The sequence below is a fragment of the Sus scrofa genome, chromosome 16 (genome assembly GCF_054392235.1).
Source record: "Sus scrofa isolate SSC_HxYL_T2T_F1_AM1 chromosome 16, Sscrofa_HxYL_maternal_Yorkshire_Landrace_v2.0, whole genome shotgun sequence".
Taxonomy (NCBI): Eukaryota; Metazoa; Chordata; class Mammalia; order Artiodactyla; family Suidae; genus Sus; species Sus scrofa.
Genome location: NC_139398.1, coordinates 41,040,868 through 41,065,086, shown reverse-complemented (window position 1 = coordinate 41,065,086; position 24,219 = coordinate 41,040,868). Strand labels below are relative to the sequence as shown.

At 37.0% G+C, this 24,219-nt stretch overlaps 1 long non-coding RNA gene across 1 annotated transcript in view; it reads left to right on the top strand.

Moving 5' to 3' along the window:
* LOC102160325 (uncharacterized) overlaps positions 1-24,219 on the top strand; it is a 57,852-nt gene that overhangs the window by 16,234 nt on the left and 17,399 nt on the right. The window contains exon 2 of the long non-coding RNA XR_002339739.2: positions 24,057-24,194. This is a non-coding gene — a long non-coding RNA (uncharacterized LOC102160325). The remainder of the gene's footprint in view (positions 1-24,056; positions 24,195-24,219) is intronic.

Genomic DNA, 24,219 nt, shown 5'->3' with positions numbered 1-24,219 from the left:
ATTTTTATTTTTAAATTGTTATTTCTCCAATACTTTTTCTACTGTACAGCATAGTGACCCAGTTACACATACATGTACACATTCTATTTTCTCACATTATCATGCTCCATCATAAGTGACTAGACATAGTTCCCAGGATTAGCAAATTATCAGAATTTTAAATGAAAATAGGATCAGCAGAAGCACTGATCTCTTCACAATCTACTCACAGTCATAAGTGAGTTCCTAAGAGGCCATGTATATGATGCTTCCTTAAATATTAGACCAAATAAGTTTTCCTCATCCTATTCTCTATCTGCACATAGACTCTGGTCCCTCTTCCCCAACAAGGACTTCTTCAGGGGATACTGATTAAATTGAATATACTTTTTTATGTATAGGATCAGATTTTAATATGACTTGGTATCCCACCAAACTGATTTACCCCAAATATTGGGCTATATATTTTCCTATTTTTCTGTCAGTGAAATATGAACATGTCTGCAATATCAACTATCTGAAATTTAAACACGTTTTTCAAATGTTCTTTCAACTTATGCAATACAGTGTTCCTTAACTTGGGCACCTGGCAGTAATCTGTTATATTTAGAACATATGGCTACAGTTGCTATATCAAATGTCTTTTGCAAGTGAAGTCATCATCTCAGTTTTATGGAAACTTATCTGCAATATAACATAGGGGAAAAAATAATGATTTTCCTCTCATTATTCATTATATTTATTTCAAATTCACATGAATATAAGCAGGCATAAAAATTAATTTTTGCTAAAATAGTTCAAGTGGTTAAAATAGTCTCAAATAACTTATAAATAGGCATCAAAGTATAATATTCACAGTGGGAAAGTAAATTGTTACCACCTTTCTGGAAAGTACTTTGGTAATACAGTTCAGCCTTCTAAAATGCTTGTTACCTTTGACCCTGAGGAAATACCATTTGAGGAGAGTGAACCAATGTAATTTTAGAAATTAAAAAATGCATATGTACACTGTAATGATGACAATGGGTCAACTGATGCCTCACTCCCAGAAAAATATTCAGTTTTGCCCAGGTCAAGGTGAGAGGCTTACCTTTCGTAGCACCTTCACCTCCACCCCACCCCTCAGCAGATCTAAGTCCCTGCTCTCAAATCTCAAAAGCTTGAAGATCCCAGACCTGTTGAACTTCCCCCTAGGACTGCTTGTCTATGAGTCCTTCCGCTCAGCTTCCCAGTTCTCCATCAAGAACAGTTTTCCTTTTCTCTTCCCAATTAGTGTACCCTCTGTCCCTTTAGCCTGTCGTCCTTATCTCTTGCAGTTGAACCACCACTTTGCTTCTTCTCCTTTCTCTATTTTACATAGCTATTGTGTGGAGGGGAAAGAACCCTGAAAATATGTCCTTTATTTCAAGGTTGTACATATCGAATCACTGTTTTACCCTTCAGCATAGTCTGAGGTGGAGAAAACAGCCTGAGTAAAAGTGAGAGAGGGAAACAGGGAAAGACATCTAGAATAACTTTCTGGACACTTGTTGATAAAATCCCACCCCATTTGTAATAGAAAACTTGTAATAGTAAATTAGCAAACATTTATAAAACAAACAGCACACACACACATATGCACACACATGGTATCTAATAGGGTACTATTTAGATTGATTGTAGTACATTTAAATTAAAAAATACTGTGAAATCATTAAAACAAAATACATAAAATAGTAAAATATTTTAAAAATAAATGCAAATAAAAAACCAAGACTAAAAAAATCCTGCATACACTTCATTTTCCATTATGAAATATATGTACATAAAGACACATAGAAAAAAACCAGGAAAGCAGTGAAATAAAATGCTAATGAATGCTGAAAGCTGGTGGTGGAATTATTGGCATTTTTCCTCCCTATAATTTCTAATTTGTCTTTACTAGATACAGATTGTCTCTTTCTTCTACAAATCAGAACAAAACTTAGAAATTAAAAGTTAGGGAGAAAAGTAACATATAACCAGAATCTGAATAGATGCACTATTTATTATTCTATCAGACAGGTAATTACTTGATCAATAAATTTGATCATATAGTAAAATTCCAAACACAGGTAGATTTCTGGGTTAGACTGTATTTATCTCCTATGCCAAAGTCTAATAGACTTCTAACCCACATTCAAATTTGGAGAATAAACTAGAAAATTCAGTGCTAGGAACTGGAAGAAATTATCAGAGAAGAAATGCAAAGAGTCAATAGATAATAAACTGAAAGAAGCCAGTATGCAATCAGAACAGATAAGCCAGTATGCAATCAGAACAGATTTTTGGAAGAAGCTCACTTGTTATTGAAGTGCAGGTGCAATGGCCTACAACTTGAGCTGACAAAAAACAAAACAAACAAAAAACAAAAAAAACAGTTGTAGAAGCTTCCCTAGGAAGACAGGAGGCAGAAAGAGGACCAAGATAAAAAGTACAACACTGTGCCTAGCTAGTCTGTTCTACATTGATGGGAGAGTAAACAGAATCTTAAACTTGTGTCCATAAAGTGTCATTCTAAACTGGAGAGAAAGTGATGTCCTTGACAAAGGAGCTTCTTCATTTATAGCTACACCTCCATGATTCCCTGAGCCCAGCAATTAGGATTGGCTTGTTCCCACAGTAATCAGAACTTGAAGTCTTGATGCAGGATTAAGATTTGGGGCCGGAGTTTATCCTTTATGTTGTAATGATTGTACCTTTGCATAGAGCCTTCTATGCCATAATTATTTTGCATGTGATCCTTTAGGGGACAAGCAACCATGGCAGAACTATGAGCAGAGAAATCATTGTATTTAGGAAAGATAACTCTGATGGCAGCAAAGAATAAATATAAGGGATCAGAATGGAGGTATACAAAGCATGAATATAGCTACTAGAATTTTCAAGAGAAAAATGATGAGAGTCAGAACTGAAGTGGTGATGGAGAAGGTGATATACAGGAGAGGATTTTGGATGTATAATCACCAGAACTTATGCAGTAAATAAAGAAAAGGGGAAAAAAAAAAAACCTCCTTGAATAATTATAAGGGAAATAATACCTATGTTGGTGTCATTATCCAAATCTGGAAGGACATATGTTTTAATGGTGGAAGATGGTGAGTCTATTTTTGGATATCCTTTTACCAATAATTAGATATATGACAATGGAGTTCAGGATTGAGGTCTAGGCAAGAAATACAGATGTGGGAGTCAATAAATATGTGGTAGTTTGAAACCATGAGCATAAACGAGATTTCCCTGAGATGCTGAAAATAGGAAGAGAATAGTTTGGACCTCAGTGGACCACAGTATTTTAGAAGTTGCCATAATAGAGGATCTTAGCCAAGGCAAAGGAGGAGAGATATCATCAGAGATAGGAAGAAGGCCAGTAGAGAGGGTTTTGTAGAAATCATGATAGAGAATCCCAGATGATGTGGACTCCTAAAGAGAACTTACATAAAAACCAAATAATTCCTATTGACTTGAGAACTAAGAAGCTACTAGTGACATTTTTGAGAACATCACTGTAGGGTCAACTGAAAACTAGTTTGCTGTGGATTATGCATGCAAGGAAGTGGAACCAGTGAGTTCTTTTAAAATTCTAAATTTAACATTGATTACAAGCAAAATAATATTGATAATATGCTTCCAAAATTTAAAGAACAAAACAAAATAAAGAGCCATGCACTCACACCCAGCTCAAGAAGTAGAACATCACCAGTAGTTGTGAAGCATTCCCCCTTCACAGTGACCCCAATCTCACCCCCACTGCTCCTCACCCAGAAGTAGCCACTATCCTGAACTTTATGTGGATGATTCTTCTGTTTGTCTGTGTAGTGTTACCATGAGTGGATATTCTTAACTACTCTCTGAGTGGCAGCCCTGGACTTGAGCAGTGAGCAACTTGTATGACCATTCAAGGCAGCCCTGACTACATATTGTTTAGTTTTGCATGTTTTAAACATTTTATAAATAAAGTCATGCTATGTATTTTCTTCTGTGATGAGCTTCATTATTCACCTTCAAAATCCAGAGATTTCTCCATGTTGAATTTTATAGCTATGGTTTGCTTTTTTTTTTTTCCTTCTCTGTTACATAGTATTACTTTTTACAAATCGACTTCAATGGGCAATTCTCCTGTTTTTTCGTTTGTTTGTTTGGTTGATTGGTTGGGTTTTTTTTAAGGGCCACACCTGTGCATATGGCAGTTCCCAGGCTAGGGTTCGAATCAGAGCTAGAGCTGCTTATGCCAGAGACACAGCAATGAGGGATCCGAGTCAAGTCTGCAATCTGAACCACAGCTCACAGCACCACCAGATCCTTAACCCACTGAATGAGGCCAGGGATCGAACCCGTGTCCTCATGGATCCTAGTTGGATCCGTTAACCGCTGAGCCACAAAGGGAACTCCAGTTCTCCTGTTTTGTAACAATTGCATTGTTTCTCATTTTTTTGGCTATTTCAAAATAATTCTCCTCAAACATACCTTCTTTGTGGTATGTGCTGGAAGTAAACTGGTGGGCTCATCTTCAATTTTAGTGGGGCGTCAAATATTTTTCCAAGAAAATTATTTCCACATACTAGGAATTTATCATCAGCAACACTTGATACTGTCAGACTTTTTTTTATATGTAATGATTTTTATTTTTTTCATTATAGCTGGTTTACAGTGTTCATGTCAGACAAATTTTTGCTCATATGGTATGTGTAAAATGATATTTCTGTGGTTCTAATTTTCATTTCCTTGACTACTAATGAATTTTACCATGTTTTAATATGTTTGCTGGTCATTTGTATCTCTTCTGCTATGAAATCCCTCTTCTGGAGTTATTAATTTTTTCTTTTAATGACTGGCAAGATATATTTTCCAGTTTGTAGCTTGACTTTCATTTTCTTTATTGTATCATTTTATAAACATATTTTCTTGACTTCAGTTGGTCACATTGATGTTTGCTCATTATTTTGGCTGGACTCACAGCATGTGGAAGTCCCCAGGCCAGGGATCTAACCCATGCCATGGCAGTAACCAGAGTCACCAGATCCTTAACCCTCTAAGCCATGAGGGAACTCCAATGTTTTGCTCATTTTCAAATTTGGTTTAAGGGGCATTTCTCAATCCTGATGTCACAGATATATTACATTATTATCCAAACATTTTATTATTTTTTTTTTTTACGTTTTAGTCTTTAACTCATCTGGAATTGATTTTTGTGTATGGTGTGAGATAAGGGTCCATTTTCATGTTTTGTCCTGTGACTAATAAATCATTTCCTTCTGTACAATAGCTGCTGAGACCAATGGTGGAGACATTCCTAACAGCTGCATTTCTGTTTTTCTTGAAAGCAACCCTCCTGCCTCTAATTTCCTGCATTAAAACTCTTTCTGCTCTAAATATCTAGACTGAACTCTGACTGTTATAATATTGTTGAGGGACAGCTAACTGTAGAAACTTGAATTTGCTGGCAGAAATCTAGATGATTCTAATTTTTTTTCCCCCAGCAATGTAGTAGAAAAAATGCTGAGGGTTTCACAGAAGTCTATGCAAAAAGTCATGAGAACATTAAACATTAAGGTTTATAGATTGAGTGATTAGAATAATGCACCATGGAGTTCAGGTTGGATGGGGGCAAGGTCTACACACACGTATGTACACACAGTGGCAATCCTCAACATTCTCATGTTTGTTTTTGTATATTATTTGGCAAATACTAATATCCCCAAATTGTCTTTTGTAGAAGGAATTAGAAATTTAAAGCATCACAAAAGAGAAAAGACTTTGGTCTCTAGTTCAGAAAAAATGGGTGACAGATTTTTAGAATTTATAGCACTTGGAGGTCTACAAGGACCATTATATTTCATTCAAGGATTTAAATTATTTGGATATTGAGTTCATTAGGAAATATTCTCATGACTACAGTGTTGTGTGAAGACAGAGGTTGGGTTTTTATGACTGTGACCTTTATGTTATTAGAGAATAAGAAGAATAAAAACCTCTGGTGATGATTCGCCTGACAACATGGGTTAGATAGGTGACAGTGACACATGTGCTCTGATCCCAGGAGCACCTCTTTTTCAGACTAGTGGATAATTGTATCCATGGGAGTCATTGCCTAGGTAAAATAAAAGTCATGGTTCTGTATTTTAACTTTGCCATCTTGGGCAAGTCACTGTAGCTTTCTGTGTCCCCTTCATTCATCTCTAAAATGAAAATAAAAACATATGTACCTGATAAGGATGGTTTTATGTTTAAATGAGGTGATGCTACTTCAAAGTTGGAAGAGTGACAGGCACATTGTGAGTGTTCAATTAATCTTAGATATTATTATGTTATGATTATCTAGCACTCTGTGATATTATGGTAGGGATCAGGAAGATAAAGTAGTCCACACTTCCTAATGAGATAAAACATTATTTTTCCTGAACCTGCTCTCATTGCCTCACCCCTACCCCCATCTTCTGGCACTCACATAATATCTACTTCATGTTCGTGGGAAGTTTTCACTCACAACACCCCCAACATATACCACTTAGGATCATAAAAGAATATCTATAGGGCAGTGATAATATCATGTGGTCCTCAGACTAGCAGTATCAGCATTGCCTGGGAACCTGTAAGAAATGTAAATTTGGGGGCCTCAGTCCAGATCTACTAAATCAGAAACTCTGCGGGTGGCACCTAGCAATCTATATTTTAGCAAATCTTCTAGGTCATTCTCACGCATGCTAATGTTTAAGAACCACTGCTGGAGTTCCCGTCGTGGCGCAGTGGTTAACAATCCGACTAGGAACCATGAGGTCGCGGGTTCGGTCCCTGCGCTTGCTCAGTGGGTTAACGATCCAGCGTTGCTGTGAGCTGTGGTGTAGGTTGCAGACGCGGCTCGGATCCCGCGTTGCTGTGGCTCTGGCGTAGGCTGGCAGCTACAGCTCCGATTCGACTCCTAGCCTGGGAACCTCCATATGCCGTGGGAGTGGCCCAAGAAATAGCAAAAAAAAAAAAAAAAAAGACAAAAAAAAAAAAAAAAAAGAACCACTGCTCAAGGGTATCATTCTGGGTCATGGCTGAAGAAAGCATTCACTCCACATGGTAAAATAAAGAGATTTTAATTAACGGGTTACTTATGGAGGTGTGGGCCTGGTTAAAAGAGTACACTAGGGATGGTGAAACACTTGGAGACCGGCAACAGCAGACACACATGCCGACCTCAAGTTGTGACATAGCGAAGGAGGAAAGCGCATTACCTGAGCACAGAAAGACCTGTCTGAAGGAGGAAGCACCTAATGGTGCCTGTTGTCATGGGACATCCAGGTACAAAACAGGGAGGACACAGAGAAAAATACCTCAGCTTCTCTCTTCTCATGCCCTTTATCCAAACACAGAGACCAGCCTGTGAGGGAGCCTGGGGGAGGCAGTCCTCAGAGCTCAGCTTCATGGTGCATGAAGCATGGCAGAGAAAGGCAGAGAACAGATTTGAAAGCTGGGTGCAGATGGAGAAGCCTGAGCAAAAAGGAAGACAGAAATGGGAGCGCAGAGCATCGTAAGTGTAGGCTGAAGTGGGGAAGAGATAACAGATTTCTCCTCTTTGTACATCCAGTTAGAAGAAGAGAATAGTAGACACTGGTTTTAGAGGAGAAGATTTTAGCTTCATTGAACAAATAGAGTTGAGTGAATATTCACATTCTGGACACTGCATTGCACTGGGCACGAGGGACTCCACTGTGAATGAAACAAATAAAACCCTGTCTCCTGAAGCTTACATGCTGTCCTAGAGAGATAGAAAATAAGTAAATATGTCAATATTCACATGAGGGAGAAGCACTCTGAAGGATAATGAAGGAGGGCAAGGGGACTGAGAGTGATGGTGGAGGTTGACTTTTTTTTGACTGCACCCATGGCATGTGGAAGTTCCAGGCCAGGGATGAACCCATGCAACTGCTATAAGCAGAGCAACAGCGGTCACAATGCCAGATCTTTAACCTGCTGAGCCACAAGGGGACTTCAAGTTGACTTTTTTATAAGCTGGTCAGGAAAGACTTGTTTGCTGAGGGACATTTGAGCAGAAAACTGGAAAGAATCAAGGAGTGATCCATGAAGATGCCTGAGGAAAGAGAGTTCCAGGCAGAACTAGCAAAAGTGTTTTGGTGAGAGGAGAGGGAGGAAAAGAGGAGGAGGAGGGGGAGCGGGATGAGACATAGAGGGTACTATCAAAGGGAGCAGGAGTTACTCTGCTATTGTATTTCTAATTCCTTAATGAAATGGTCTTGTTTGTGGTGGTAAAATCCTAGGAGAGGAATTCAGGGATGTGGTATCTGGGGTTAAGCCCTAAGGCTTTCTGTAAAGAAATAAGGTTTTTATTAATTGCATTTGTATAGCAATATAAATCCATCACACAAGATCTGGAACATTTAAAATTGCAAAATCTTTATTTCTTTTTTGTTTCTCTTTTGTTTCTTATTTTTGGAAAGGTTAATATGCCCCATCTAAGAAGTCCTATGATCTTTCATAACTTTCAGAATCTTTTTTTTTTTTTTCTGTGCCCATGGCATGCACAAGTTTCAGGGGGCAGGGATCAAATCTCAGTCATTACAGTTCTCAACCCACTGGATTCTCAACCCACTGAGCCATCAGGAACTCTGAAAGTATTTTTTTTTAATTTAAATAAACTTTTTTAAAATGCTAGATTAGTTTTAGATTTACAGAGCAGTTGCAAAGATACTAGAGAATTCTACTTCCACATCCCCCTCAATCAGTTTCTCCTAATTTTTAACATTTTATATGACTATGGCACATACATCACAACTAAGAAACAGCACTGGTGCATTTCTATTAACTATACTCTTTATTTGCATTTCTCTAGTTTTTTTCCATAATACTTACTGTCTTTCAATTTCAAGATCCCACCCAGGATATCACATTATAACATCACATTTAGTAGTCATGTCTCCTTAGCTGTCCCTGGTCTGTGGTAGCTTCTCAGATTTTCCTTATCTCTGATGACCTGGACATCTTTGAAGAGTACTGGTCAGTTTTTGGAAACTGCCTCTCATGTTGGGTTTGTTTGATATTTTCCTCATAGTTAGGCTAGGGTTACGGAGCTTGAGAAGACAAGAGGGGTAAAATGCCATTATCATCAAATATTATCAAGAATACATGCTATCAACACCACTTATGCTTTTATATTTTAAACAACTAATTTAATGATTAGAGATTTGCATAGGGGAGAAGCACCACTAAGATATTGGGAAGTGGAAGGAGAAATTAGACACTTTTACAGTAAACTAAAAAGACATATACAAAAGATGTATTTTTGTATATAGTGTGTGTATTTCTTTACTTTTCTTACACACACACACTCACTTTTTAAGAGTAAAAACTGACCACAAGATGTCAGTGTTAACTTAGGCATACAGAGGAAGGGTGCCTGAAAGAACATTTAGATTTTGCTGGGCCTATGTGGTTAAAATTCATTTCAAAAATCTTGACAATAATTAACCCACAAAATGTTTCAGTTTTACAAAACCACTAGAATGTTTTGGGTTTGGATGTTCTTTTTTTTTTTTTTTTTGAGATTTGGAAAATATTTTCCCTTGAATTCACACCCAAGTGCATTTATTTGGAAATTTAATTTAAAACAATATGGTTTGCTAATGAAGTTGGACGCTCTATGCTCAAACAGAAAACAAATCCACAAAAATCACTCTGACTTTATATTTTTTTTTTAACCAGTAACAATAGCTTATTTGAACTAACAAACATTTCCTCCAGAAAAGACTTAACAGAAGATGAAAAAAGATCATGCAAGATGTTTTATATGACTAGAATTGATTTTATCCTCAAAAAATACCTTAGCAATGGAAAGTATCTCTCTCTCTCTCTCTCTTTTTTTTTTTTTTTTTTTTTTTTTTTTTTTAGGGCCGCACCTACCGGCACATGGAAGTTCCCAGGCTTGGGGTGGATTCAGAGCTTCAGCTGCCAGCCTATGCCACAGCTACAGGAACTCTGCTCATCCAGAATTTTTGAGCATTTCAATATTAGTATTACTTTTAGATCCCCATCCCCTCAGTACTTCCCTCTGATATTATATACTTGCAATTGTCCTCCTAAAATGTGATGCCCAGAACTTAAATTTAATACATTAGACATAGTTGTGGGAGCCAAGAATACATTGGGATCATTGGTTTCCAAAATGTTTCCTACCATTTTGGTGAGTGAGGGGGTATGTGTGTGTGAGTGTGTGTGTCTCCTACCTCTCCAGCCTTACTCTGAACCTTAATCCTCCTGATACTTAGGCTATTGCTGATTAAGCAGAAAAAGGAGTTTGCCCTTTCTATTTCATTCCTTTTTTAATAACACAGGCCAAGATGTGTATGTTTAAGATATAATTATATATAATATTTAAAAATTTATCCAACAGGTTCTTATTCATGTGGAATCTGTTCATATGACTATCAATAGCACAAAACAAATGGAAAGTCATATTTGCTGGAATGGATTTCTTGAAATAATGCAGCCAAGGCAGGCCAAGTATACTGGATTTGAAATTCCAAATGTTTGAATTATCATCTAGATTGAAAACCTACAATGTAAATTACCCCATGAATTCATAAACTCTTTTGGACTATATCATCTAGTCTTGAATGACTATTTAGAAGCAGAATACAATGGAATAGCAATAAAATGAAGTGGTTTAGAATGAAAAATAAGAAACAGATGATTTCAGATCTTTTGTCTCCCCCTTACTAGCTAAGATATTCTGGGTATCTCACATATTTGGCTTAATATCTACTTCCGGTGTTAGTGTAAAGGTTAACTGACATGGATATATAGGCTCTTAGCATAGCACCTGGTCCATAGGGCACACTCAGTAAAATATAGCTATTATGATTAATAACAAACAGTTCTCAAATAAAGCGTGCACTTTCTGTGTACATAGAATTGACGTATATTTAAAGAAACATGTTGATGGATTTACAGTGATACAAAAATACCTGTCCTTTTCTGTGATCCACACTCAGTGCTTATAAAAAAGCTGGCAAGAATTAGAGAATTGGCTTCATGTGATGGAACAGACCTATCCCACACAGAGTTAATTTTTAACAGAAGCTTGATCAGGATCTAACCAACTGATCTTCCTTCAGTCTTTAGCATTGGCCATAATACTGTTCAGTTCTGGCTTGTTTGACCACCAAATTTTAGTCTGCACAGGTTTATGAGGGAGAGGGTAGCTAAATAACCTTTTGTTTTTCTCTTCACTACCTCTTGGAACTAAATTCTAGATTTTCTTTTTAACTTGGGGAATCTTTAAAACCTGGCACTTGCTGGAGAAAATAAAAACCTCTATATAATATACCACAGCTTATTCCTCTCAGTATTTTAGAAATGGTTATGTTGAAATCAGGGTCTCTATATTTGTTTCTTTAAAAGAGCACAGTTTGGGGGATTTCACCCTTACCTCATTTCCATCCCATGGGTGCAGTTAAGTAGCCAGTTAGGCAGGAAATCAGATGACAAATTTCCTAATACTGTTATGAACTAAAGAATTGCTGACTTTTCTCCCAGTATACATAGTCATCAATCTTTCCACAAAACACATCATCTGGCCTCAGGTCTTAAATATTTTGCCCCAACACAATTTGGCTATGGCACAGTGATGATTTCCTCTGCATTGATAATTTAGTGATTTGTTCCTTCTGGTCTCTGTCAAAATGATACTAGACTATGTCATCATTACTACATCAACATACTGTTATGAATTATGTATATTTTGAGTAATCAGGACAGCAGAATGAAATCATATTCGCTCACAAGCTCTATGACGCTACCAACTTTAGATTAAGCAATTTTATAAAATGTATGGATTCTTTCAGAACCTTATTAAATAAGTTCTATATTCACAAGTATATTGGCAGATTATTTATACAGATATTTAGACTAGAGCCTTGCTTTAGAGATCTGCAAGATCTACAGCATCTCTGCTTTTCTTTTAATCTTACTCTTTAAAAACAAAACCAAAACTTTGTTTTATCATATATAAAGCTAGATAGTTAATTTGCACCTCGAAGATATGTTCTTAACTTTAGGACTCTCAAACTTGGATTCACAGTCCTTTTCTCTGATCTGTGAAAACAATTTTTCCCCTTTGATTTTTCTGTTTAATGGTATATGCATTAGCTTGAGAAATAATACTTTGAGTGCATTTATAAGTAACAAGCACAATCTTATTAAGTTTTCTGTAATTTAATTTCTATCATATTGATTTTATCTGAAGGATACATTATTCTTGATTTTCCTGATCCACAAGACTGAATATAAATTACTGTAAACCCACATTCTCTGGCCTTTTCCCTTGGAGGATAGTTAAGGTCAGTGATGATGCATGTTCCAGGACACTGTCAGGAAGGGGAGTGAAAGGTCCTCTAAAACTGTCCCCTTCACTTGTCTTTTCATATCTTGGAGATGTAGGGGGAACTATCAGCCAGCAAAATTGCTGGCTCTGACTCTGTATCTGCTCCCTGGAGCCCAGCACAATCTGGGCACTGGGACAGAGTCTCTGTGGGGGCTTGTGGAAGTTCACACAACAGTGTGCTCACAGATCATAAATGTTCCAGGAAAACACCACGGAGCACTGGGCCTGTTGACTAAGTGGCCCCAGACTTGCTATCAGTCCTCCTTGACATAAATTAAATAATATGGGTTGTAAAACATGATGCCTTTGTAATCCAATGAATCACTAAACAATTTATATTATGATGTTAACTCTGTTTCTAAACTTGGTCAGCGAATACCAGGAGTGATGTGATGACTTAAAAATGAGAGACACCCTTGTTTTAGTTCATGTTTATTCTACGTGACAGTGAAACAAAAGAACTACACACTTGGACGTATAGGTATGAAATGGATGTTTATATCACAGTTTAATTATAAGTGAGATTAATTTCCTCATGGACAAATGCTTTTATGTGACAAAAAAATGACATGATATTCCAAAGAAAAGAATATTTTACCTCCTGCTGAGCAGATTCTCTTAGATTTGCTCATTTACTCACTAAGGACATCGGTGGGGGAATCTGGTTTAGGGAATCTCTTCATGATTCTGGATCAAGATATTTCCTTGAGATTGATATTGGAGCTTGGGATATAATCTTTAGCTAATGTTTTTTATTTATATATCCCCTGGGTTTGTAATGACTAATAGTTTTAACTTGCAGATTTAGGTGATTTCCATGGATCACCATTGCGAACTGTAGATTAAAGCTCAGGTACTCTAGCGCTGTCTATTACTGACATGGATTAGAAGCCCCTTCAGTGAGGTAGAATGGATTGGCTGTGAATCTGTTATTTCTATGTCAAAACTTAAGCAGTGAACTATGACAATGTCAGCAGCTGGTCACTGACCTTGTCTTTGCTAATGCCCCTCAGTGCTCATATAGACAAAATGTAGTTTTAGTCCCCTCCCCATTCCAGTCCCTCTGCCACATACTCACCTTTCACCAGCACTTAATTCTCTATCAAAATATTTTTCCAGGATGTGAAAAGAACCAACTTCCAGGCAAGAGTGCAAAAGAGAATGAGTGATTCTAGTTAATGACTTCCAGATAAGAATTTGCTTATTTTCCTAATGGCCTACTGAGTCCTGCTGAGCTATCATGTCACAAACAGAACAGATAACTCTCTAATGGGAGAACTCTTTAAGGATCTCAGGACACAGCCACAGCACGTTTGTCTACATCAAATATTTTTTACAATAAATAAACAAATGGGAGCTGCAAACAAGTGGAATCTGAGAATAACTAAGTCTTCAGGGAAACTATTCTCAGGACAGGCAAAATCAATAAAAGTAAAATCCATAAAGATTAAATGCGAACATTTGGGGGGGCGTCTACCATGAAAACCAAAAGCTCTGTACTTAAGAGATAGTATGGAGAGAGAGATGAATGTAATGAAATTATGTTTGTTCACTTGAAGGCAGGATTGAGAATTCCAATCTAGGGCTGCATCATTCAACCTTCCCTCTGCTGTTTTTCTGCCACAATTATCTGAGCTACGTCTCCCAGAGTAGCCACTAATATGAAATCCCTGCTAAACAAAATGTAAACACCAAACAAACAGTAATGATGGTCTTTAGTTCACCACAGAATTCTGACCACATCAAACATGAACGAGTAGGTGGCTTCCAGAATACTGTCAAATAACAGAAAAGAATCTGTTACTGAAAATAACACTGAATGGTGGAAAAAGAGATCCCCAAATTGTTTCATGTTCATGATAATAAATGAAATAAAGTAAAAATATTAATAAAAACGTAACAGCAGACCAGGGCTATCATTTAAGGAAAACATTTCAGTATGTTTTATTACAATTAACAATTATAAAGAGGAAAATGCAAAAAATTGGGAGGAATTGTGGTTACCGTTTTCAGAACTGCTCTAGCATGGAGGGTACCTTTCCTGCCTCCAGGAAAATGTTTACTTTTTTGCTGTTTTTATCAATCAATAAATGATACCCACAGAGAAAAAAAAGAAGTCTTACTTTAAAAAGATACTTGGTTTAATGTTTATAAAGTGGTTTGGTTGCTTATAAATAAAAAAAAAGTAAAGTCAAAGTATTATTATAGCATTTAAGGTATTTAAACCTATAATTGAGGTGACTGAATATTTTCCATAACTCCCCCTTATATTTAGTCCTTTACACATTTTTTGCAAGTTCATAATTTTAAGCTAAAACTTTCCATGTTCTATACGTCAGTAAATATGTATTGTCTGGAATCACTTAAAAATTATTCAAACAAGTTTGAATATTGGTAATTTGTCTTTTCTTGGATAATTTGAAAGTCACTGAGTTTCTACATAAAGCAAAAAATAATGCTATATTTCACTTTGGACTAGAGCTTAAAATCAAATGTAGCATGCAGAGAACCAGAGGGAGCTTATATTAAGTTGGAAAATAATAGTTTAAAGATAAAATGACATTGATGGATTAAAACCATGATTTAAACATGTTCTGTTGCAAATTTTACTTTGGAAATACACTTTTGATACTTGGACCAGTTTCTCTTCTCCATTTGACTTACTACCTAACCAACTGATTGTCTGAATGCTTTCTTATACAGAAAGCTTAGAAGATAATAATTTTATATTTAGAAAAAGGCTGTATTTCTAGGAACAGTGTAGGTTCCAAATATTGTATTTTCCATTATATTATACTTTAAAAAATTCTTTAAGAGAAACAGTAATTGTGATATATTGAGATGGATTACAATCTCATAAACATATGCTATAACAAAATTCAATCATATATTATATTTGAGTTTTTTTCTCTTCAACAATTACCCAATGAAGATTATGAGGCAAGGGGTACAAGATGAGAGTGGAGAGGAGGAAAGTGAAATCTTAATAATCTTTTCAGTTTTACATACTATATATACATTTCTTTTACATTTGTATAACATCCAGTAGCCAGAAACTGCAGTTGGCCAGGCTCTTCCTCTACATTGTAAATGAAAGGAAACAAGCTGATTTTTTTTTTTTTTTAACTTATAACACTCAGAGGTTTGGTAAAGATACTGGCATATTTTGCACACCTAAACTAAGAGTATAGGTCATTCAACATACACTTCTTGAGAATATTCTGTGTTCCTTTGGATCAGGCAAAAGCAGTACCAAAAGAATTAAGCACAGGAGTTCCCATCTTGGCTCAGTGGAAATGAATCTGACTGGCATCCCTATTGATGCAGGTTTGCTCTCTGGTCTCGCTCAGTCGGTTAAGGATCCGGTGTTGCCATGAGCTGTGGTGTAGGTCACAGATGAGGCTCGGATCCTGTGTTGCTGTGGCTTGGCATAGGCCAGTGGCTACAGCTCCATTAGACTCCTATCTTAGGAACTTCCATATGCTGTGGGTGTGGCCCTAAAAAAAGAAAAAAAGAATTAAGCACAAATAAACTAACAGATGGCCAAAAAGCATATGAAAAGGTACTCAACACCGTAATTGTTAGAGAAATGAAAATCAAAACTAGAGTGAGGTAACCACCGCCTACTGGTCAAAATGGCCATCATCAAAACGTCTACAAGCAACAAATGCCGGAGAGGGTGTGGAGAAAAGGAAACCCTTCTACACTGATGGTAGGAATGTAAATTGGTGCAACCACTATAGAGAATAGTATGAAGGTCCCTAAAAAAAATAAATGTAGAACTACCATATCATCCAGCCATCCTGCTCCTAGGCATCTAGAGAAAACCATAATTCAAAAAGATACACCCCAATGTTCATTCCAGCACTATTTACAATAACCAATACATAGAAGGAACCTAAATGTCCACTGACAGAGGTTGGATAAAGATGTGGTACATATATCCAATGGAATATCAGCCATAAAAAAGAACAAAATAATGCCATCGCAGCAACATGGATGGACCTAGAAATTACCATACTAAGTTAACTAAGTCATATAAAGACAAGTATCATATGAGATCACTAATACGTGGAATCTAATAAGAAACTTAAAAAAAGAAATGATATGAAATAACTTATTCACAAAACAGAAACAAATTCAAAGATTTCAAAATCAAATTTATGCTTAAAGGGGAAACATGTGGAGGGATAAATTAGGAATCTGGGATTAACATCTACACTCTATGATATATAAAATAGATAAGTAACAAGAACCTACTGTATAGCACAGGGAAATCTACCCAATACTGTGTAATAACCTATGTGGGAAAATAATCCAAAAAGAAGTGGATATATGTATATGTATAAGTAATTCACTTTGCTGTACACCTAAAACTAACACAACACTATAAGCCAGCTATACGCCAATAAAATATTTAAAAAAAAAAGAACTAGAATTAGGCACAAATAGTTGCTGCAGAGTGTTGAGGGGAACAGAAAGTCATTTCAATACACGGTGAGGAAGGTTACGGTGAACATAAATTTGCAGGGTTTTGAAATCACTGGGGATTAAAGTTATAACACACTAAACAGTTAGCAAGGCCAGTGCACAGGATGGTACGCAACCTAAAACTTTTTCCTCTACATTAACTCTGCCTTCCAGTCAATCTCCAAATGCTCTGGAGTTTAATGAGATCCCACTTCTCACAGTGTGGTTCATAGGCTGGCAATATTGGCATTACCTGGAAGTTTGTTTACATACAGATTTGGGGGGCTCCAATCCAGAACTACTAAATAAGAATTTGCATTATAAAGAGATTGCTAGGTGATCATATGCATATTAAAATTTGAGAAGCATTATCCTAAATTCTGGCTTCTTGATAATTCTCAAACTCAGATGAAAGCAGTCTATATTTCCCTTAATATTTGATCTTTAGGAAGACACCACCTCAAAGAGCACCTCCCATATGCAAGGCATTTAATCAGAGAGAATGCCAAAAATTCTAATTCCCTGTGGTGTTCATGTGAATGGATTTGGTTCACAAATTCCTGTTTGCATTTTTAAAGTGATATTAGGTGGCCTGGAGATCTGAAGGCACAGGTAATTGGGACTGGGAAAGTATTAGTTCCCTTTTGACCAGGGATGGTGGGATGACCATGGGCCGTAACAGGCAATGCTACGGACAGAAGGAAATGGGTACATCAGTGGGGAGACCAAAAAGAATCAAGAGGACAGATCATTGAACAGAAGCCCCTCTTACCCAACTCATAAGTTTTTGTTTTTATGCTCATATATCCACCAAAGATAGGTGGAAAAGAAGGGCAATGTGGGGATAGGAGAAATAGGGTAGGCAGAAAGCCTTTGATTTACCTAACTAACCTGAAAGAGACTAAGTTCTAAACTGGAGGAAACTGGGTTGCTTTGCAGGGTGAGTTTGTAAGTTTTTTCCTCTATTAGCAGATTTGGAGCTAATAAAAAATAATTATTTTAAGAAAAATAAAATTGCACTTCAGTACATTTGATTTATAATATTAAACATTTAGGGCGTTCCCACTACGGCACAATGGGGTCAGTGGCATATCTGGAGTGCTGGGAAGCAGGTCCATCCCTGGCCCAGCACAATGGGTTAAGGATCCTGTGTTGCCCTAGCTGCAGCATAGGTCACAATTGTGGTTTGGGTCTGATCTCTGGCCTGGGAACCTCATGTGATGTGGGTGGCCAAAAAAAGAAAAAAAAAAAAAATGTAGGAGTTCCTTTAGTGGCACAGTGGGTTAAGGATCTGGCATGGTCACTGCTGTGGCTCAGGTCACAGCTATGGCAGGAGTTCAGTCCCTGGCCCCAGAATTTCTGCATGCTGCAGGTGCAGTTAAAAAAAAAAAAATTAATGCACAATATAAGCATAAGATATCTTTGCTTAGAATCCTTTAGTGACTTCTTATGGTTTATAAACTGGAGCATATTGTTTCATTTGGTTCTTGCCTACCACTCTAGCATCATTTTCTGAAACCAGTAATGGAGAGTGTGAAAAATGTTAAAGAAATAGAAGAAAATTTCCACTCAAGTTCTAAGCCAGTAGACTTGTATTGGTGTGTGTATGTGTGTCTGTCTGTCTCTGCCTGTCTGACTGTGAAATACAAATGACATTACTTTTTCATTAGTTAATTCTAATCAAAATAATGCTGCATTAAAATCCATCCCAAAATTGTATGAGAGGAAAAATAGAGGGCCCAATGTATAACATACATCAGAATCATATTCAAATTTGTTAAAAATTCTATTGAAACAAAACTGGCTTGAAACATGAATCACTTATTCTCACTTATCTGTACTTTGCTTCTGAAGCCAGCTGGGTTCATCTCAGGGTGGTTCTGCCGCACATTTTTAAAGCCTCCTCATGGGCCTAGAAGGTTAGTCTAAACATGTCCTCATTGTGCTGGCCAAAGTTCTACAGGAAAGGGCCAATTACGCTATAGCTTTACAAACCTCTCTTTACGTCACATTTGCTAATATACCCCACTGACCAAAGATAGTCACATTAAAAAGCCCTGAATAAGCCTGCTCCATAAATTATAGGAAAGCAGTGAAAGTTACATGTCAAAGAATATGGGTTTATAATTTAATTACTGTGGATAAAGTAAAGAATGGAAAAATAATCCACTCCACCACAAATCTCCTTTTAACAATAGTTGACACTCCATCATAAAGAAGGTCTTGCAATTAGTAACAAAGATGCAAATTCTGGCCAAGTGGTAGTTAATTTCTCCTGATATGACCTCATAATCAAGTACTCTTTTAATTTTCTATCTTTTAGAAAAATCTATTCACAGTTGTAAAGTTGATTGCCAAATTATGTTTTATAATCTACACATTCACTTTTTTTTTTTTTTTTTTTTGGCCGTGCCTGTGGTATGTGGAAGTTCCTGGGGCCAGAAGTCAAACCCATACCACAAACCCATGTAACTAGAGCCATGGCAAATAACAATGCTAGATCCTTAACCCACTGATCCACAAGGGAACATCCATATTCACAAGTTTGATTATATCAATTTCATGTTCTACAGAGGGGATGATATTCTGACCACAGGCCAACTCTGACTGGCCTCTGATTTTGTCAATAAAGTTTTATTGGAACACAGCCCCTCTCATTTGCTCACTTCTTGTCTATGGCACAGCAGCAGATTTCAGTAGTCTCTGAGTAGTCTGCTAAAATATTTACCAAAAAACTTAAAAATATTTACTATCTCCCCCTTTACAGAAAACCAGGCACTCTTCATATTTATTTTTTTTTTTGTCTTTTGTCTTTTTGTCTTTTGTTGTTGTTGTTGTTGTTGCTGTTGCTATTTCTTGGGCCGCTCCCGCGGCATATGGAGGTTCCCAGGCTAGGGGTTGAATCAGAGCTGTAGCCACCAGCCTACGCCAGAGCCACAGCAACGCGGGATCCGAGCCGCGTCTGCAACCTACACCACAGCTCACGGCAAGGCCGGATCGTTAACCCACTGAGCAAGGGCAGGGACCAAACCCGCAACCTCATGGTTCCTAGTCGGATTCGTTAACCACTGCGCCACGACGGGAACTCCCGGCACTCTTCATATTTAAAGCATGTGCACCAATTAATTTCTCTTAGATATCACCAGAACCTATCTCCTTTCAAAAAGAAAAGAGTTTTAATAACTAATAAAACCAGGATCTGAATGGCTTACTGCAAAGCCAGTGCTCTGTACAATATATTACATTGTTTCCACAGTATTTGCACTGTTTTGAAGAATGCTACTTATTCTGATAAGAGAAGGAAAATAGCAGGACCAATGTGTCAGAACCATGTGAAAAACTTGTTAAATATGCAAGCTCTTGAAACAAAACCTCTATGCTGGGGACTTGGAAATCTGAATTTTAATGAATGTCACAGGTAATCCTTTTCCACAGTAAAACAAAGAACAAAGGTATTAATGAAGCAAACAACTTGTGATTGATGTTAGATCTGAGTTGATGGATTTGAAGAGAGCTGAAAAGCTTGACATCATTATGGTCTTCAAAGGGCCATGATGAAATGTGTCTGGGAAGAAGATGGGGCAGCCTTGTTCCTGACCCAGTTCTCTGGAGTTTTTTAAGGATGCAAGGGTTCTTGATGCTACATGTAAAGGAGCATGAAGGTTAGTGGTGGGCATGAGCTGCACTGCTGCTCAAGAGGTTATAGAGGTCAAGTTAATAGATGTCCATACTAGAGAAAAATTGGTGATTTTATACCTTTGGCTTGTCAAAGGGTGTCAGGCCTATCCTTTGAAGAAGACAGAAGTCTGGGGCAAGGTGAGAAAAATATGCCCATATATCTTCAAATATCACATCAATAGAAAATACTAGAAGATAAGAACAATCAATACCAGAGCAGAGCCAGAGGCATCTCTCTCACTGACACCTAAGGCCCTTGTTCCTCCACCTTGCCCTTGAGGGGAGCAAGTACATAGAAAAGGAAGAAGTTGAGCTTTATTTTACCAAGAACCCACCACCTACTCCAAGAACTGCAGTGGAGAAGGGAAGGAGAGAATCCTTGAACTGAACTGACATTAAATTTTTACAATGAAAAGTAATATATCTAGTTCTGAAACAAATAGAAATCCCCGCTAATAACTGGAAGCAATTTCTGAGAGACAATTCCCAATGGATGTTTTGCATTTCTTTCTGCACTTCTTATAGCAGAGGCACTAACTGCCTTTGTTCTAAACTGTCTTTCTAAGGGCACCTATATAATGAATAGCCTTGAAAGACAGTTATAGTGTCTTCTTTTGAGCAAAAGCCCAGTGTAATAAAATTAATGTTTCTCTCCAGAGCAAAAGCAAACAGGTTTACTGCCCATGATAAAAGATTTGGGTTCCATTAGCTTAGAGGTCTTCTCTTGTAACACAATCTGCCGTATTTGCAGGTGTAATATGGCTCTCTGTCAACTTGTGAGAACTGGACATGTGCAACTAGCACAAAAATAATAATTCTTTGGTCACTACTACTGTTAAGAGTAATAACATATCTTTTATTTCTTATCCAGGAGGCTTTTGACATCTACCAACATCAATGAAACTGTGGCAGACTAATTTGCCTCATATTTATCACAGTTCTTGATAAGGAGTACATAAAAATGTATATCAGGGAATGTGGAGAAAAAGAAAGTCTTGTACATTGTTGATGGAAAAGTAAACTGTGCAGACGTTAGGGAGAAAAGTATGGAGTTTCCTCAAAAAACTTAAAATGATCCAACAATTCCATTTCTGCATATTTATTCGAAGGAAGCAAAGAAAAACCCAACTCATAATAATATATGCACCCTCATGTTCTTTGCAGCATTATTTGCAATAGTCAAGACAGGAAAACAACTAAGATTCATTGAAAAATGAATATAGAAGATGTGTTATAAACACAATGCAATATTATTCAGCCATAAAAAATAAGGAAATTCTGCTATTTGCAACAGCATAGTTGGACCTTGAGGGCATTATGCTAAGTAAAAAGTCAGGATGAGAACTTCAATGACCATATGATCTCACTTACATGTGAAATCTAAAACAAACCAACAACAACAACAACAAAAACTGAACTCTTAGATATACAGAACAGATTAGCTGTTGCCAAAGGCAGGAGTCTGGGAAATAGGTAATAGTGGTCAAAAGGTACACACTTCCAGTTATAAAATAAATAAACCTGAGGGTGTAATGTACAGCATGATGACTATAGTTAATAATACTGTATTGTATGTTTGAAGCTTGCTGAGAGAATAAACCTTGCCAGTTCTCATCACACAAAAAAAGTATCTGTGTCGTGATGGATGTTAACTAGACTTATTGTGGTGATCATTTCGCAATATATACCAATACTGAGTCATTATGCTGCCCATCTGAAATGAAAGTAATGTTACATCAATTATATCTCAATTTTAAAAAGGTAATAGTCTGTCACAACTCATGCTCTGGTTCCCAGTGATTAATCATGTCTTTACCACTTGTAAAATATACTTTCTTCCCTCTCCTGTAAGACCCCTAAAGCTTCATCCCTTAATGGCATTATGGCTTGGAATCCAGAAGCTCATCACTGAAATCAGGTTCAAGTAATAGATGAGAATTTTGAGATGCAACTCTTCCTTAATGAAGACCTATGAACTAAAGCTATCTATCATCTGTGTTGTATGTTCAGGGTGAGACAGGGACATCCTGGCTTATTCAAAAATGAGGTCTGAGGTGTTAAGAGGCACACGGCAGTCACAGATCCAGAATAATTCCGAGATCTAGACCTTTTCATTTTTTCTGGGAACAGAGGAAGTATGTTCTTTAGGACTAAGTTCTGCTCTCTGGGAGTGGTTTTCTGCAGCTATTTGTTCCACCCTCTGGGGTACTGGTTCTACCTTCTGAGACACCTTTCATTTTCTATAAGAATGGTCAGTGTTGGCATGTGAATAGTTTTCTCTATATTTCTATAGGCCAGTATTTCTGACCTATTTTAGAAGGCAGAGTGCTCAGAGATCCTTTTTTTTTTTTTTTTTTTTTTTTTTTTTAATGTCTCTATGTCTTTGAGTTCAAGCTCATATAATTCCTTTAAAAGATTCATGGGTGACCAGATTATCAAATTATAATCCAGTCCATTAGACAAAAGCCAAACTAGTAAATCTCTTAGAAACAAGACCCTGTCTAACTTGAATGCTAGAGAATGATTCCCTGAGTCTTAAGAGCCCTTTTGTCTAGCCTACAGAGTATTAGAGACATACACTTAAGATTGTTACAAGTCTTTTTTATAGCTGAGAGATCTATAAAGAATCATCTTAAATATTTCTCGAGTCTCAAAAAGGGGTCTTAGAGCTGTACCCTCAACTTCATTATTACCTAAAGTCACACTTTAACTGTTATTACTCCATACTTATTTGCACTGAGGCTTTTCTTAACTTTGAAAACCTTTTACCAACTGGAAATCCTGGGAATGAAAACCAGGACTTTCAACTTGGTAAATCCTGGTGTGTAAATTATTCCCCTAAATTCTGCCCCAAAGTTGAGCACTCCCTTCCTTCGTACATCTCTCTGTTGAAGTACTTCACCCAAGACAACTTTAAAAATGTAGATTGTACTTTCAATGTTCTGCCTAAAAATCACCTTATCCAGACCACAGCTGTATTAGGCACTTCTTCACATCTAATTTATAGCTTCTGACCGTCTTGTCATTGTTCCACCAAAATATATAACACACATCCTTTCCAGCTCGCAACAGCACTCTTCTCCCTGCACTATAAGTTCCCTCCAAAGTATTATTATGGGCCAGTCAAAGCCACTGCCCAATTTAGATTATTCCTATAGCAGTATCCAACTTTTTAGATCTTAACTTCTATTTTTGTTATCTATCACTGTATAACAAACAGGTCCTGAACTCAAGATCCTTAACCTAATCACGTCTACAAAGTGCCTTTTTCCATATAAGGTAACATTTGCAGAGTCTGGGAAATAGGATTTGTATATATTTGGGGACTCTTATGTCATACTACTGCATAGATACTATATACACCCTATATTAAATTATACATATTATACTAAAATTTTTTTCTCTCCTTTGCTCTGTTTTGGGAAATTGTCAAGTTTTGAACAGTTTAAGGGATGGTAGCAGGAACAGAAAGAAGAAATAACCTGATATTTCTGGCTTTTGTTTTCTGAAAAATCTTTGTCTTAAGGGAGTTTAAAGCATATAAAAGAAGATCAATGGATTAAGACAAGGTGTTTTGGAGAAATATATGGATGACAGTGTCCACAGAGGATGGGAAACCTTCCCTCAAGAATGGAGATCCTGGAGTTCCCACTGTGACTCAGTGGTAAGGAACCCTACTAGTATGCATG